Below are 18,585 nucleotides of genomic sequence, written 5' to 3' on the forward strand. Positions count from 1 at the left end.
TTACAAGAGAGACACTGAAATATAAAGACATCATATTTAGTTAGGGGTACGATATTACAAGAGAGACACTGAAATATAAAGACATCATATTTAGTTAGGGGTATGATATTACAAGAGAGACACGGAAGTAAATGGATAGTTTGTTAATTGAAACTTTACAAGACTGAGTAGAGTAATTAAGCTTCAAGCACTCAAAAATACGTGTCTAATAACCTACTTCCATGTCAAGGGGTGCATCCCAAATGTCATCCTAATATATATATATATATATATATATATATATATATATATATACTTTTGACCAGGGAGCTGGTCAAAAGTATTGCATTGTATGGGGAATATAGTGCCATTTGGGATACAAACCTAATCACCCACTTCCATGTAAATGTGAACACACAGGAATACGACACCCAACTTCCTGCAAGCTTCAGGTGAAAAGTCTAATGTGCAGCTTGTTTTGGTTAACAGAGTGTCGAGAACCTTAACATAACAACCAGTGACTGAAAAATAACACAGTGTATTATTAAACGCATTGGCACATTGAAAACAAAGTACACAATTTTACGTCACAGTATAAATCTTCCCTTTTCTAGTATGTGTTGATTAATAAATAAAACATGAAAGCATTCAAATATCAGCCTTTAAAGTAACTGTCCAGTTAAAAGCTGTTATATTCTGTTAACTCTTACCCCCAAAAAATGTGTTGACTCATCCTATACCTGTATATGTTGCCAAAGCACAAATTGGAGAGAGAAAAAACCCATCTCAAACATACTAATTCAAAAATGCTTGCTATTTCCTCAGAGCATGATGTCATACTCCGGAGGATGTTGAGCAGGCCAATCAGAGGTCTACTTGCATGAATATATTTAATGACCGGTATATGCCCACACCATTCTGTAGTTGGGGTACGCCTATACCATTCCATAGTAAAGCTGCTTTTTAACATACTTTTTACTTTTTAATTTCTCCAAACTATTTCACTCATAATGTAAGTAATTATACGTAATAATTCATAGAAATCTTAAAAAAGGTATAAAAGGCAGCAGTTCACTATTCTGTTAAATGGTTGAGAATCTGTTATGTCATGCTGAATACATTATTGTCTCTTATGACACAATTGTAATGCATAGGCATATTTGCTTTATTGCAAAGGCACATGTTTGAGCATGCAGGAAAGCTTTCTCCTTGCTCGTTCTTCACTAATAGTGATTCTAAATTTACAAGAACACAAACGGTGTGTGAGCCCTGACTTTAGAGAAAAGACTATAAACAAATTCAAGCAGGCCTAGCTCCAAAGCGTTTCAGCCTTGCATACTCTTCACTAAACCCTGACAAAGTAAGCAATTTCATCAAGATCTACCGGTTAGTCCATAAGGTGCAGAGGCTATATCAAACTGTTCTCCCTTGTAGCTCTGCCAGTGTCCAGCTAGTAGATAGATGTCCCTCTCCTGCTTTCCAGGCACCAACACTGGTGCCACCATGAGGTCGTCCCGTATTAGGAACTTTGAGTCAATCTTATTTATAGGCAGTCTCGTCGCCGGTGTAAATCCACCACAGGGGTCGTATGATGGTGTCCAGCACTTCCCCAGCCAGTTCCAGAACCCTTGAGCCCAATATGCTCTCATGGATATCCACCAACTTGCTATCGTACTCCCAGCGGGGGTTGGAGAACTGCATGGAGGGCATGAAAACCGACAACTCCAGCCAGCGGATGTTGAGCTCACGGTACGGTAAAGTGCGCTCGCCCTCAGTGTGGTTAAGACAGGCATTGCCGCCGATCACGTCCAATCACAACTGGTAGCCAAGAATGCTGATGGTAAGCATGGTGGGAATAAGGGACTTGAGAACTAGCTCATAGCCCCAAAGAGAGACCTGGTCAATGGGCCTGAAGAAGCAGGAGATGTTCTGAAACTGGTAGCTGGAGCGCAGCTTGGCCTGCTCGTTGTAGGGAATAGCCATCTCGGTGTAGCGACGGGTGAACATGCTAGGGTCGCGAAAGGGGTGTTTTGTGCTGAACTGCCAGGGCAGGTAGTTTGTCTCGCCCGCGTCCAGTTTGAAGGAGGACACGCCGTACTTGGATCGTAAGGACCATAGCTGGGAGGCGAATCAATCACGGGCCTCTGGGTTGGTGAAGTCTAGAATGCCCCCGATGCCATTTCATCAGCTTACCAAAGCCGGAAGACGACCTGTAGGTTCTCGGATGAACAGCCCTCTTTCCACACAGGTGTGGAAATTCTCAGTCATAGTTGACCAAAGGGTGTGTCCAGAGAGAGGCCAGAAAGCCGTCTGCTTTGAGCTTCTGAAACATGGCTATAGCGTTGGGAAACTTGGCAGAGTCTAGCTCCAGGTGGTTAACCCTATGCTTGCGGATGTTGGCCGCATACTTCAACAGTTTCTATTGGTCTATGTCAGTATTGTTTAGTGCCCACGTGGACCAGATGGGATGGTGGAACATGGCTTGGAAGGCACCTTGTTGGGCTTTTGAAAGTACCTGCGCACCATGTACTGTGAATGGATGTGACGTCTAAGCCCACACAGACCATGTAGCGGAGTTCAGCACAAGGTGCCTCACCAGGGTTTGACTTGTAGGGGGTGTCATGGTACCTCGCCTGGGCACAGAGTCATTGATCTTAATGGCCGGGGAATTAAACGAGAGCCAGTAGCGCTCCAAGATGCTGCCAAAGCCATTTCGGTTTGAGTCAATTTCACTGGTGACAAAGGGTTTGGGTGCCTGCTGCCCGGAGATAGAGATAGGCAAATGCTGTATGGCAGTCTTGGCTCCACCATACCAATGCAAGACGTTGTAGGTCATGGCGTGCTCCACGTGCAGATTGAGAACAAATTCTTCCCAATGCACACGGTAGTATTGGACTGTATTGCCGAACACTATCTGGATGAAAACTTGAGTTTCCTATCACTGGTGTGTAACAGGTCAGTATCTCCCCCTCCTTAGAACATGAGTCTAAGTCCAGAGTGCCAGACCTGTCATTCAATATTTAAAGAAGAATGATCAATTACATACTGTATCACATTTCTTTGCATTCAAGTATCAGGCTATATTTATGTTAGAGCAGTTAACTAATGATTAGAGATTCTCTGGTACTTTGGAATATTTTTTAGCCAGTAGATCTGGATGAGCTCATGAGCCAAAAGTGCTCCCCGAAAATTGCGTACTACTTCATATGTGCACCACGTCATTGCTCCCTCTCGCACTCTGCTGTGTGTACATGATATGCCTCTTGCTAACTGTCACTAAAATGGTGAGGGGCTGAAGCTCATTAGTTAAACTCAATTTGCTAGGAGGCTGGCCCACATGGGGGAAAATGTAGGGGAAATTACTTGATCAGGCAAATATTGTAAATAATAGACCCCGCCTGGTTGCGAATGATGTAGCCATCCTTGTTGAGGTCCAGAAGTTCTGTCTTGAGTAGTTCAGCCTTGCACAGAGAACCAATGCAATAGCACCATGTGGTCACTGCAGAAATCACCAGCACCAAGCCTAGGACACTTACTACAACTAAGGGCCGAGAGTCCCTTTTCAGTTTCTGCTTGATGGGTTTAGCATTGGTAACTGTTTCCCCTGCACCGTACATTGTGGTCATTGTCAAATCAAAACAAATCAAATTTTATTGGTCACATCCACATGGTTAGCAGATGTTAATGCGAGTGTAGCGAAATGCTCGTGCTTCTAGTTCTGACCGTGCAGTAATATCTAACAAGTAATCTAACCATTTCAGAACAACTACCTTATACACACAAGTGTAAAGGAATTAATAAGAATATGTGCATATAAATATATGGATGAGCGATGGCCGAACGGCATAGGCAAGATGCAGTAGAGTACAGTATATATATATATATATATATATATATATATATATATATATATGAGTAATGTAGGGTATGTAAACATTATATAAAGTGGCATTGTTCAAAGTGACTAGTGATACATTTATTACATCCAATGTTGTATTATTAAAGTGGCTAGAGATTTGAGTCAGTATGTTGGCCCCAGCCACTCAATGTTAGTGATGGCTGTTTAACAGTCTGATGGCCTTGAGATAGAAGCTGTTTTTCAGTCTCTAGGTCCCAGCTTTGATGCACCTGTACTGACCTCGCCTTCTGGATGATAGCGGGTTGAACAGGCAGTGGCTCGGGTGGTTGTCCATCATGGACAAGTTGTACTGGAGGGCATGTAGTTTGCACCTGGTGATGTGTTGTGCAGACCTCACTACCCTCTGGAGAGCCTCACGGTTGTGGGCGAAGCAGTTGCTGTAACAGGCGGTGATACAGTCCTACAGGATGCTCTTAATTGTGCATCTGTAAAAGTTTGTGAGTGTTTTTGGTAACAAGCCACATTTCTTCAGCCTCCTGAGGTTGAAGAGGCGCTGTTGCTCCTTCTTCACCACGCTGTCTGTGTGGGTGGACCATTTCAGTTTGTCCATGGTGTGTACGCCGAGGAACTTAAAACTTTACACCTTCTCCACTACTGTCCCGTCGATGTGGATAGGGGGGTGCCCCCATCTGCTGGTTCCTTAAGTCCACGATCAACTCCTTTGTTTTGTTGACGTTGAGAGTGAGGTTATTTTCCTGACATCACACTCCGAGGGCCCTCACCTCCTCCCTGTAGGTCGTCTCATCGTTGTTGGTAATCAAGCCTACCACTGTAATGTCGTCTGCAAACATGATGATTGAGTTGGAGGCGTGCATGGCCACGCAGTCATTGGTTAACAGGGAGTACAGGAGAGGGCTGAGAACACACCCTTGTGGGGCCCCAGTGTTGAGGATCAGTGGGATGGAGATGTTGTTTCCTACCCTCACCACCTGGTGGCGGTCCGTCAGAAAGTCCAGGACCCAGTTGCACAGGAAGGGGTCGAGACCGAGGGTCTCCAGCTTAATGACGAGTTTGGAGGGTACTATGGTGTTAAATGCTGAGCTGTAATCGATGAACAGCATTCTTACATAGGTATTCCTCTTCTCCAGATGGGTTAGGGCAGTGTGCAGTGTGATTGTGATTGCGTCATGTGTGGACCTATTGGGGCGGTAAGCTAATTGGAGTGGGTCTAGTGTGTCAGGTAGGGTGGAGGTGATATGATCCTTGACTAGTCTCTAGAAGCACTTCATGATGATGGAAGTGAGTGCTATGGGGGGGTAGTCATTTAGCTCAGTTACCTTAGCTTTCTTGGGAAGGGGAACAGTGGTGGCCCTCTTGAAGCATGTGGGAACAGCAGACTGGGATAGGGATTGATTGAAAATGTCCGTAAACAAACCTGCCAGCTGGTCTGTGCATGCTCTGAGGACGCGGCTAGGGATGCCGTCTGGGCCATTAGCCTTGTGAGGGTTAACACATTTAAATGTTTTACTCACGTTGGCTGCGGTGAAGGAGAGCCCGCAGGTTTTGGTAGTGGGCCGTCTCAGTGTCACTGTATTGTCCTTAAAGTGAGCAAAGAAGTTGTTTAGCTTGCTTGGGAGCAAGACATCGGTGTCCGCGACGGGGCTGGTTTGCTTTTGTAATCCATGATTGACTGTAGACCCTGCCACATATGTCTCGTGTCTGAGCCGTTGAATTGCAACTCTACTTTGTCTCTATACTGACGCTTAGCTTGCTTGATTGCCTTGCGGACGGAATAGCTACACTGTTTGTATTTGGTCATATTTCCGGTCGCCTTGCCATGATTAAAAGCAGTGGTTTGCGCTTTCAGTTTTGCGCAAATGCTGCCATCAATCCACTGTTTCTGGTGGGGAAGGTTTTAATAGTCACCATGGGTACAACATCACCGATCCACTTACTAATTAACTCGCTCTCCAAAACAGCGTATACATCAATGTTGTTGTCTGAGGCTATCCGGAACATATCCCAGTTCACGTGATCGAAGCAATCTTGAAGCGTGGAATCAGATTGATTGGACCAGCGTTGAACAGACCTGAGCATGGGCGTTTCCTGTTTTAGTTTCTGTCTATAGGCTGGGAGCAACAAAATGGAGTCGTGGACAGATTTGCCGAAAGGAGGGCGAGGGAGGGCTTTGTATGCGTTGCGGAAGTTAGAGTAGCAATGATCCAGAATTTTGCCAGCCCGGGTCGTGCATTCGATATGCTGATAAAATTTAGGGAGCCTTGTTTTCAGATTAGCCTTGTTAAAATCACCAGCTACAATAAATGTAGGCTCAGGATATGTGGTTTCCAGTTTACATAGAGTCCAATGAAATTCTTTCAGGGCCGTCGAGGTGTCTGCAAGCGGGGGATATACACGGCTGTGATTATAATCGAAGAGAATTCTCTTGGTAGATAATGCGGTCGGCATTTGATTGTAAGGAATTCTAGGTCAGGTGAACAAAAGGACTTGAGTTCCTGTATGTTGTTATGATCACACCACGACTCATACGATACACCCCCGCCCTTCTTCGTACCAGAGAGATGTTTGTTTCTGTCGGCGCGATGCGTGAAGAAACCAGGTGGCTGTACCGACTCTGATAACGTATCCCAAGTGAGCCATGTTTCCGTGAAACAGAGAATGTTACAATCTCTGATGTCTCTCTGGAGGGCAACCGTTGCTCGGATTTTGTCTACCTTGTTGTCAAGAGACTGGACATTGGCGAGTAGTATACTCGGGAGCGGTGAGCGATGTGCCTGTCTACAGAGTCTGACCAGAAGACCGCTCCGTCTGCCCCTTCTGCGGCGCCGTTGTTTTGGGTCGCCTACTGGGATCCGATCCATTGTCCTAGGTGGTGGTCCAAACAGAGGATCCGCTTCGGGAAAGTCGTATTCGTAGCCGTAATGTTGGTAAGTTGACGCTGCTCTTATATCCAATAGTTCTTCCTGGCTGAATGTAATAAGACTTAAGATTTCCTGGGGTAACAGTGTAAGAAATAATACATAAAAAAACAAAATACTGCATAGTTTCCTAAATACGCAAAGCGAGGCGACCATCTCTGTCGGCTCCAGGTGTACAGTGACAGTCCGCCAGTGAAATGGGTTGCCAGGAATCCCTTAAATTTGTGAAAGTATCCTTAAAGTAAAACCGGAGTTCCCTGATTGGCACTCACAATGCATTGAGATACAAAGTGATTTCTTCTGTATGCAGAGACATGTATGAGGCATGACCTTGGAGACTGCCGAGGGAATTTGTCTTGAAATGTTCTTCTTTCAGTAGACATTGCCCCCACTCTTTTCATCTGTTTAACTGCCTGAATGAAAAGAAAGAACTAGCTTTTAGATCAAAGTCTCAAGGCAAAGTTGGCTCAGCAATCCTAGCAGTTCTTCAGATCTAAAATCACTGAGAGGGGGAAGGAAAGAGAGAGAGACAAAGAGAGTTTACTTACTGCTGAGTCCCTCTATATATAATCCAAAATCCACTCACCTATTGTTTGAAATCACTAAGAAAACTTCAAGAGGAGAAGATATAATCACTATATCTCTACAATCATTTTAGGAGATTGCCCTACTGTAACGGGGTGAGTGACTGGTTGCCGGGAAGTCAGGCGCAGGAAATCAGAGATGGGTGATAACAGGAGAACTTTAATATACACCCTGGCCCGAAGGCACAGGCAGCACAAAGCACAACCACGGTAACATGAACCGGATTAAACAAAACAAACAAACCTAGGTTTGAAACAAACCTAGCGCAAGCCAGCCTGTAGCGTAACACCCTACACAAAGAACAATTCCACACACAGACATGGGGGAAGCAGAGGGTAATATACATTTAGTCTGATGACGGAATGTGAACCAGGTGTGCGAGAAAACAAGACAAAACAAATGGAAAATTAAAGGTGGAGCGGCGATGGCTAGAAGACCGGTGACGTCGACCGCCGAACGCCGCCTGAACAAGGAGAGGGACTGACTTCGGCGGAAGTCGTGACACCTACAGCAATACCAACGTGTTTGTTTTGTTCATACATACCTGCTTTTTATGCAAGAAAGGAAATGGTTACACAGACTATTTGCATTGATCCCCCTTATTTTATACTGCTGCTACGCACTATTTATCGTCTATGCATAGTCACTTTACCCCTACCTACATGTACTGTACATATTACACACATTGGCTCGGTACTGGTACTCCCTGTGTATAGCCTCGTTATCGTTATTTTGTTATGTTATTTTTTATTTAGTAAATACTTTCTTAACTGCATTGTTTGTTAAGGGCTTGTAAGTAAGCATTTCACGGTAAGATTTCATTTCACGGTAACCTGTTGTATTCGGCGCATGTGACAAATACATTTGATTTGAGGTCGATTTTGCAATAGAGCTGCAGTATGAATTCAGGCCTACTCTGGGTGTTTTGTTTCCAAATTCAACAAAGCCAAAGAGTGGCACACATACAAAACTCTATGTCCCGCTAAGTCCTTAAAGAGATGGGTGGGGCTAATGCTTAATAGAGTGTGAACGATGCTGAATGTGCGTAGACAAAGAAGAACTCTCCAGTAGGTTTGCCAATACTATTCAAGGGCCATTTTCTCAAAAGTGGGGTTCCAAGTTTATCAACTTTCAAAGCAGATTTATTTTCTCATTGTTCCTCAACTGCAGTGTATGATATACCGTTTTCTAGCTCTGAGTCTCTACTTTTATCCAATGTAAAAAAACACAACTTCAAATTTTGCTGCATAAGAACGAATTGAGGCAGTCAATTCGTCAATTCATATAATGGCCATCATGGAACCTTTGCCCACATTAGTGCAACTTGAGGGAAATGTGTAACCAAAGCAACAACTCCAATCAGCAATGGGGGTATGGTGGGAGGAATGATCAAACCAGGAGACTGGGAGCTTGGCAATGTGCCAACTCATCTGTAAACACACAGAAGCTTCAAACAGACACACACACCTATACACACTCACTTACACTAGAAACTGCAAGGGTCTACTGAGCTAGGCCAATACAAAGCAGGGTGGTTCTGGGTAATTACATGGCTGATGTTAGTTATCAGGGCAAATCAGGAGAGAAATTCAATTTAAGATGCACCAGTCCCAGGGATTTCTGTTCTCTGCCTCTCTCTGAAACCTCTTGCGTGCTGACTTTTATTCCTAACTGCTCTGGGCCTTCATAGCCTGCCTTGGCTGCTGTAGGGTCGATAATGAAGGATGCTTGTAGTTAATTAGCAATCTAATGGTCTAATTCTGTGTTCAACCAGCCTTGCTATAGATTTTTCCCTCAACGGCAACGCTAACCAATCTTGAAGGGTAAGTAGTGGATTTTACATCAACAGGCTGTGGCTCCCAGACACAACATAGCACAAATAGCACAATTATTAGCATACAATTAGGCCTACATGTGATACCAAAGGTTATAACAAAAAAATGCATGATGTCATGTTTTTTAGTCAATGGCCTGTGAAGGTTCTGCATATTAGTTATTTCAGCTGATTTACTATCAGCTAGGCTTGTGCAAATGTCTGCGTGTAATAAACAAAGCAGTCCTGACACGAAACCTGAATGTTTCACTAGATATACAGACATATATATATATATATATATAATATATATATATATAGACAGAACATTGATTTTGTCACAGAACCATTTCTGTGTGGAACTTGAGGAATGTCATGTCGGTGCGTTGTTTGTGTTTCATATTTATTGTTTATTTTATTTATTAAAGCACTCACTCCCTGAACTTGCTTCCCGACTCTCAGCTCACTCTCAGATACACAGCATTTGTCAGTTCGATTACAGGCTCAAAATGGCCAGAAACAAATATTTTCTTCTGAAACTCGTCAGTCTATTCTTGTTCTGAGAAATGAAGGCTATTCCATGCAAGAAATTGCCAAGAAACTGAAGATCTCGTACAACGCTGTGTACTACTCCCTTCACAGAACAGAGCAAACTGGCCCTAACCAGAATAGAAAGAGGTTTCACAACTGAGCAAGAGGACAAGTACATTAGAGTGTCTAGTTTGAGAAACAGATGCCTCAAGTCCTCAACTGGCAGCTTCACTATATAGTACCCACAAAACACCAGTCTCAACGTCAACAGTGAAGAGGCGACTCCGGGATGCTGGCCTTCTAGCACAGTTGCAAAGATAAAGCCATATCTCAGACTGGCCAATAAAAGATTAAGATGGGCAAAAGAACACAGACACTGGACAAAGGAACTCTGCCTAGAAGGCCAGCATCTCAGAGTTGCCTCTTCACTGTTGATGTTGAGACTGGTGTTTTGCGGGTACTATTTAATGAAGCTGCCCTGCAAGTGTATACTTGTCAGACGTCATGATATGTCCTCAGAAGTGTCCACTTCATTTGAGGACTGATGGGATAGGGTGTGTCTTTTAAGTGTTTGGAATGCAGCCCTGATCGTGTCTGGTGTTGGTGGACAAAATCGACATGCGCACCTGAGCAGTCTGGTCAGCATGTTAGGTAATTCATGCGTATGAAATGGTTGGATGGAAACCTGTTTACGATTATCCAAATAACTATCCTTCCTCTGTTACTAAAATCAGACAATACTGTAATTGCCCCCCCACCACAAAGTCCCTCGTCCCCGAGGGAACAAACAAAGTCTCTGAACCGACCCAGAGGTCTCCTTTGCCTGCATGGCCATGATGGTCGCAGAGTTTCCAGATGTGAAACAGGGGGCTTAGTATGTGGCAGGGGGCTGCCCCTCTGGGGCCCAGGGGATGAAGGCAGGGACATGGGGGACAAGGATGAGGGAACAGGGAATACAATCTGTAGCTCCGGGGAATCATGCAGTGACAGGGAGGGAGACTGGGGGAGTGGGCTGTCTGGAGCCTTGTCTGCTGCATCTGGGGAATGTCATTGCCAGAGAGGGGAATTGTGGGGGTCCTTGGGGTTTGGGGAGAAGAGACCCCTCTGTATGGGGCTAACCTGTCCCTTACCCTTTCCAGGATGCTGCAGGGCCCCACCCAGTGGCTGTCCAACTTTGGGCATCTGCCTTTCTTTCTCAGAGGGCTGTAGACCCAGACCAGCTCCCCAGCCACAAAGTGCCTCCCCCGGGTGTACACGTCATAGGTCCTCTTCTGCCTCACCGTGCATTCACCAGCTGCTCTCTGGTGAAGGTGTGGGCTGTCTCCAGGCGGTTCTGAATCTCCGGGAATACTCCGGCCCCAGGGGAACAGGAGGGCTATCCAGGGGCCTACCAAATGCCATCTCTGCAGATCTCTCTCCCCAGCATGAGAAGGGCAGGCGTGCAGGAGGTGGAGTCTTGGACAGCAGAGCGGCATGCCATGAGGACCATAGGCAGGTGCTTGTCCCAGTCATGCTAGTGTTTGGCAGAGATGATGGCCAGCTGCTGTCCAAGCATTTTGTTGAAGCGCTCCACAAGGCCTTCACTTTGAGGATAGAGAGGAGTAGTGCAGGTGCATACTCAGCCTCTCACACATGGTGGCAAACACACAGGACTCAAAGTTTCTGCCTTTGTCGCTGTGGATGGACTCAGCTCCAAACCTGCTGAACATCCCCGCTGCCAGGGCGTGGACGATGATCTTTGTCTCCTGGACAGGCAGAGCATAGGGCTCGAGCCATTTTGTGAAATAGTCCATGGCTGTGAGCACCCAGCGGTTTCCACTGTCTGTGGTGGGGAAAGGCCCAACTACATCCACTCCCACCCTCTCCATGGGAGCCTCAACTGGGAACTGTTGGAGCTGAGCATGAGAGCGGCCTGGAGGGACATTTCTCGCTGTGCAGTTGTCACAGCAGCAGAAAAAGTCCTCCACGTCCCTCTTGTGCCGACCCCAGTAAAAGCCCTGACGGGGGCCACCACCTGCCACCTCTCCTCTCCCATAGCTGACTCCTTCCATGCCTGCTGTAGCACGCCATCAGCCAGCCGCAGTCTCACGGGGCGACCCGGGCTCACGGAGGGATGTGTCATGGAGGTAGCTGGGGGAATGTAACACACAGCCTTAGGTGACAGGGGGCTGGGGAAAAGTCAGGGGCAGCCATGAGTCTCTGGTGCTTTAACTGTTGGAGTAAAGGGGTTGTTGGGTTGTGTGAATGTGACATTAGGGGTTGCCATGGTGACAGCCGGCCCTCCCTGGAAGCTCAGTGTGCCCCTATTTAGGTCTAACTGGCAGCCTGTGCTCCTAAGAAAGTCCAACCCCAGGATACAAGGGTCCTGCACAGCCACCACCCACACAGGATGACGCACAGTCCTGCCTCCTACAGTCAGAATCATTATTCCCTTCCCTTTCATGGGTGCCAGCTCACCTGTGACTGTGCGGAGCTGCACAGTTGTGGGCTCAAACTGAGTCCAACCTGGCACAATATCTGGCCTCACCAGGGTCACTGTGGACCCAGGCTGGGACCAGGGGGTGTGTTTCCTGCCGCATCTAGCGAATCAGCACGAATGAGTTCAGTCCTTTCAGCCACCCATGCATGCGTTTCCGGCTCTGGGCTGCTCTGGGCTGCTCTGCCCCCCCCCCCCCCCCCAGCCTGTGCAGTGGGTCTGTCTCTGCACCCCCACCGCAGCCCCAGCTGAAGCCTCAGCCCACACGAGCTCCCTCTCCAAAGCCATCTCCAAGGCTATCTGCAATGACTCAGGATGAACCAGCTGGGTCTGTATGCGCAGCTCCGTAGGAGAAAGCGCCTGTATGAACTGGTCCCGCGCTAGATCGCTCTGCACAGAGGGGGGCATGTGAGCATATGCCCACCGAGAAAGGCTCTCAATGTCATTAGCTAGCACCCATAGTGGCTCTCCAGGCTGTTACTCAGTTCAGAGTGCAGCAGCGCGGGATGTACACACTGTCCAAAGCACCACCTCAGTGCTCCCATTAAAGCCCCATAATGACGTCTGTCCCTGGGGCTAATCAATATCAAACAGGACAAAGCATCATCTGTGAGGCACAAAGCCAACTGCAGTGCCCTATCCTCATTCTACCACCCTCCAAAATGAGCTAACAGTTCAAACTGAGCATGAAAAGCTTCCCAATCCGCCTTACCGGAGCCTTAGCAGATATGGACACAATATGGAACAGGGCGCCGCCATGTTTGTTTACATCCTGAACCCCAGATTTCTCGTCTGCAGCGTCTACGTCACCCCTTCGGTCCGTTCATCAGAATCCGCGCAAAGCACAGTCGACGAAGCACTCATGCCCGCTTCAGCCGCCATCATTCTAGCGGTCTACCTCAAGCGTTTTTACTTCTGACACCAATGTAATGACCTGGCTAGATCATAAAGGAACAATTGTTCCCACAGAGGCTTGAGTTTACGAATTCACAGTTTATCCACGCAGCCTACTGTTTGGCCGGAGCCCACGCCAAATAAATGAAAGATACCCATATAAAACAACCGTGACCTTCTCTTGTGAAGACCAGACACAAGAAAGAGAACAATAGCTAAAACCCGTCTCTATTCTCTTGGTATGACCTCACTCATGCAATACTATCTGTTTACCACTTGGTGGTGGAACAACACAGCAGAATCAGACTAAGCTGCAACAAAGTTTCAAGCAAACAGTGTTGGTATATGCTTCCTTTATTTCCATTTTAATAACTTGAATTTCAGGTAATATTACTTTACATTGTTACTTTACATTATAAATGAGTTATGAATAAAGCATTAAATTAATCAGCTGTCAAGATCAAAACACTGCAGAAGATCTCTGAAAAATCCAGTACAGTTTATTGAACATGTGGTTAAACTTTCAGCGTAGGCATTCAGACACAAATTCTGGATGAATGATGTAGTATCCAGCCTGGTAAGGTTTCACCACGTTGAAACAGCTGTATCCACCACTGTAACATAAAAACAAACTATACATTTGATATAATATGTGTCGACTGTAGCTGCAATGGCATACAGGTGGTGGAAAAAGCACCCAAATGTCATACTCGAGTAAAAGTAATGATACCTTAATAGAAAATGACTCAAGTGAACCTAGTAAAATACTACTTGAGTAAAAGTCTAAAAGTATTAGGTTTTAAATATACTTAAGTATCAAAAGTAAAAGTTTAAACAATTACAAATTCCTTATATTAAGCAAGCCAGATGGCACCATTTTCTTGTTTTTTTATTTATGGATAGCCAGGGACACAAGTTAAGCATGTGTGTTTAGTGATTCCGCTAGATCACGCTCTTTTGATAAGAGCGTGAATTTAACCATTTTCCTGTCCTGCTAAGCTTTCGAAATGTAACAAATACTTTTGGGTGTCAGAGAAAATGTATGGAGTGAAAAGTACATTATTTTCATTGGGAATGTAATAAAGTAAAAGTAAAAGTTGTCAAAAATATAAATAGTAAAGTGAAGTACAGATAACAAAAAAAACTACTTAAGTAGTACTTCAAGTATTTTTTACTTTACACCACTGATGGCATGGAACTACATTCACTATATAGCCCGACTGTAAATTTGGCTACAGTATTGTGTGTTGCACTTCACACTTGAAACTGTGGATAGTTCAATACTTTATATAGTCTGTAGTGGGCTATTCAAAACAATGTGTTACTGAGAACATGTACTGAGATGTAAGAGCATGTACTGTACCATGAATCCAGTGTAGTATTGGAGCGAGACCTCCGGTAGTGGGCCTGTGGTAGGAGGTGCCTAACGCCTGGGAGGATGCCATTTTGAAGTCCATTCCGATGTTCAATGCCTGAGTTTCTCCTGTCAGAAACAAAGACAGTTTGAATTTCCCAACAAACTAATGCATATAAATTGGATATACCCTTTCAAATTAATTAAGTGTTTACAGTATGGTATTCAAATGGGTAATAAGTAAACAGATATTTTGTATCCGTCAAAAATGGATTGAGACTATGGTTTTTCTATGGGGCTCATACGTTGACATTCATAATTTGTCCATCTTTTTTTACATGTGTAATAAATTGAAATCAGCTTGAACTTGCCTCAGGAGGTCAGGGTTCAAAGGTCACTCTCACCTCAGTCCCTGTGATGAGTGTGGATGGTCACCCCGGTAACACTGGGCATCAGTCAGGTAGCAAGCTGGCCTCTGTTGTAATGACTTGGAGGAATCCATGTGGCTGTAATCAACATCAAGTCGTATTAATCGCAAGTATTATAATAATTACCATTGGAATAAATCCCAGAAAAGAACAGAGAGATCACAATCTTGATTTCAATTTCAATCAGAGCAACATGTGGCAGTATACACTGCATCATTATAATAATACATGCACTGGGTGACTGATTTGGATAAAAAAAACTAAAAGACATAAGGAGTGAAGACCTCATACTTTACCTTTGTATGTTTTTTAGGAGTGGTTGGATTGGCATGTCTCTGATGGAGGGGTCAGTCTTGTGTGGTTTGTGTAGCCAGCCTGCAAGTGGCAGCATGTGCTGTGTTCTTCTGGATGGGCTGAGGGGTGGCATGCGTGGCGGCTCTGTGTCCACAGCACTGAGAGAGCATGCACGTTTGCCATCTTGTGGAAGAAGAGCCACATAAGATCATGCAAAACAAATGTACCACTATGTGCACACGTGCAGGCACGCACGCACATACACACAGACAACAAGGGGGAGATGAGATGATGCTAAGGCAATGATTGGTTGAACAGGTAGAATGGAGCACAGAGTGTCATACCTGGGTGATGCTGAAAAGACAAGTGCCGGACAGGAGGGAAAAGTGGACGGCCGTTGTTTACAGGAGCAGTAGCAACCTGGAACACTGACCGGGAGGCCCTGTGGCTCGCCTGCAATTTCCTGGGCAACAGGAAGTCCTGTATGGGTAGATGGGGAAAGAGAGGAAATAAGACACCCGTCCCTCGGCTCTGAGCACTGAAGATAGATGGATGGTTGGCTCAGGTGACGCATTCCGGATAATTATGGGGACAGTAGTGTAAGAAGAGGATTTGGTAACACTTTACTTGGAGCCTGCGGGTATAAAGCATAATAATGTAGTTACAGTGCATTGTAAGACTTGTCAAAAGCATGTATGCCCTGCTTTTCTCTGTCATAATGATACTGGCTAAATAACAGCCATTTTGGGGTCAGTTGAAGATGTCCTACTACATAACATACCTAACATAACATATTATAATAAGACATTCTAAAGGCTCATACATGCCTATACCAAGTAATAATGCATTACAGAAAATTGTTACATTTGCTTTTTGTGTATGGTCTGTGTGTCTCTACTGTCCCGGGCCAAAAACACATCCGGTTCTATATCTAATATCTATGTGTTACTGTATACACACAATCATTAAGCATTATGTTATGGGTAGGAAAGGTAAAGCTTCCTCGTGATTCTGTTTACATGCCATCTCACGAGGGGAGAGAGGGAAGCATTGAATAATAGATGACATGCAGCTTTCACCCTGTAGAGATGTATGTAAACAATGGCCCTCCAATTAGCGTAAGAGGATTTAGGCCTCATGCTGGGTCAATGAAGAGAGGAAGTGTATAGGGGACAAAGGAGGCAAGAGGAAAAAGTAGCAAACCCACAGGGGGATTTGTTGTCATCTGAAACATCATCCAATCAATTAGAAAACCTCTGATACAATTCAGACATCGAGTATGTGCCATTCTCAGAGTGTTAACCAGGCAGATGTGTGTAGAATGTAGACCGTTGCTATGAAATATGGGTATCAGAGTATTTGAAGGGAACCTGCACAAGGACTTCATAACACAACATTCATAATATTAACAGAATGCATTCATAAGTAGAAGACGTTACACAAAATAGTGTGAAATATGCCGGTATATCAACTTTTAATGCTTATGTCAACAACTGCAAGTTGATATTTCTGTTATGTCAGAGTAATATCACTTGTACTGCAATTAGCATCCACTTCAACTACACTCCATTACTCTTAACCTGTCTATGTGGTTTGTCCTGGCTGTTACCAGTATATTACTATATGTCCTGGTTCTTACCGGTCTGGGGTGGGGGTTATTTCTGCGGTGGGCTGAGGACGGTCTTGGTCGAGTTGGTTTCCCTCGTCCAGGTGAACTGAACTCCTCTGTGTATGTGCTGATTTGGAGCTGGAGAGACATGATCTCCCCAGGAGCCCCAGCCGATATACAGTACCTCTCCTACAAAGAGCTATGTGAATCTCAACCTTTCCAACCCAAGCTGAATCCTCCCTCTCTCTGTCATCTGCTCACTCCTCCCTTGCTTTATTTGTATCCCTCTATCCCTCTACCTCCCTCTCTAGTTCGCCCCCTTCTCATTTATCTTCAAGATATACTGTTGTAGTCTGTCTCTGTCATGAACAATCCTTTTAACTGCACTCAATGTGATCGTTTGCAACAGGACAATAGTTGGAAAGGAGCAATACAAATGTAGGATCTTAATTTGAGCCAGTTTGCTGCATCATGAAAATAATCCTGCAGCAACAGGAAATGTGAATTATTAAGTGGATTATAATTCATGGATATTTTTGTCGGGGTTGAAAATCAAGTATGAAATCTCAGTGGAAATGGCAATTTTTTAAACCTCAAATACACTACAAGTTTAAAATGTCCTGCATTGCAGGAAAGTTATCCTGCAACATGGTGATCAAATTCAGTGGTGGAATAAGTACCCAATTGTCATACTTGAGTAGAAGTGAAGATACCTTAATAGAAAATTACTTTGCGTTTAGTGAGTCCGTCAGATCAGAGGCAGTAGGGATGACCAGGGATGTTCTCTTGAGAAGTGTGTGAATTGGACGATTAGCCTGTCCTGCTAAGCGTTCAAAATGTAATGACTACTTTTGGGTGTCAGGGAAAATGTATGGAGTAAAAATCACATTATTGTCTTCAGGATTGTAGTGAAGTAAAAGTAAAAGTTGTCCAAAATCAAATAGTAAAGTAAAGTACAGATACCCCAAAAAAACGACTTAAGAAGTACTTGAAAGTAGTTTTACTTAAGTACTTTACACCACTGATGAAATTAAGATCCTGCCTCTGTAGGCTAATGTGTTGGGGTAGCTATTCAGTTTTTTATAATCCTTTGAATCCTTTCAACTTTCTACTGCAAGCACATTGTAGAGTTGGTGCCTCAACCTCCCTTATACTGTATGTGGCAGTTGTGAGATGAGCAGCACCCAAGCCAGGAGGAACCAAAGCACTTCTCTTTCTTTCTTTCTCTCTCTCTCTCTCTTTCTCTGAAATCTGAGCAGCCTTCCTTCAACAGGCTCTAAGCTCTCACAGCTCACTGGCCTTGTCTGTCACCCAATGGTCTCTCACCCAATGGCCTGTCACTCAATGGCCCCTGCTTAGATCTCAACCAAGGTTCACCTCTCTACAGTCACCGCTCTTCACATTCATCTATTATTCAGCCAGCGGCTGCAGGGTGTCTTTGTCTCCCCACTGTACCCCCCTGACATGGTCTTTCCAGGTCATTTTCCCCGGAGTGACAGGATCGGGGTAGCCAATTACAATCCAGTCAAAGCAGATAGGTGCACAATGGTGCCAGAACCCGGAAGGCAGTCATGATGAATCTGTTGGACCCTTACAACCTAATTTCAGCTCAATGTACCCTAAAAGCATGAGGATCCACTCAGGTTATATCTCAAATGTAGTGAGCAAGATTTTTCAGAGATATACGGCAACTTCAGAAAGTATTCATACCCCTTTACTTATTCCACAGTTTGTTGTGTTACAGCCTGAATTCAAAATGGATAAATATACAGTACCAGTCAAACATTTGGACACACCTACTCATTCAAGGATTTTTCTTAATTTTTA

At 44.8% G+C, this 18,585-nt stretch overlaps 1 long non-coding RNA gene and 1 pseudogene across 1 annotated transcript; both read right to left on the reverse strand.

Annotated features, from left to right (window-relative positions):
• Nucleotides 1-318: 318 nt before the first annotated feature.
• On the reverse strand, nucleotides 319-3,863 carry LOC129844816 (myogenesis-regulating glycosidase-like; annotated as a pseudogene).
• A 10,579-nt stretch (nucleotides 3,864-14,442) lies between these two features.
• LOC129834572 (uncharacterized) lies at nucleotides 14,443-15,314 on the reverse strand. Its single transcript, XR_008756281.1, has 3 exons — nucleotides 15,152-15,314; nucleotides 14,832-14,933; nucleotides 14,443-14,556 (listed from the first exon to the last, which is right to left on the reverse strand). It is a non-coding gene; the product is annotated as an uncharacterized LOC129834572 (long non-coding RNA).
• Between the last annotated feature and the right edge of the window lie 3,271 nt (nucleotides 15,315-18,585).

This window comes from Salvelinus fontinalis, chromosome 3 (assembly GCF_029448725.1).
Source record: "Salvelinus fontinalis isolate EN_2023a chromosome 3, ASM2944872v1, whole genome shotgun sequence".
Lineage (NCBI taxonomy): Eukaryota > Metazoa > Chordata > Actinopteri > Salmoniformes > Salmonidae > Salvelinus > Salvelinus fontinalis.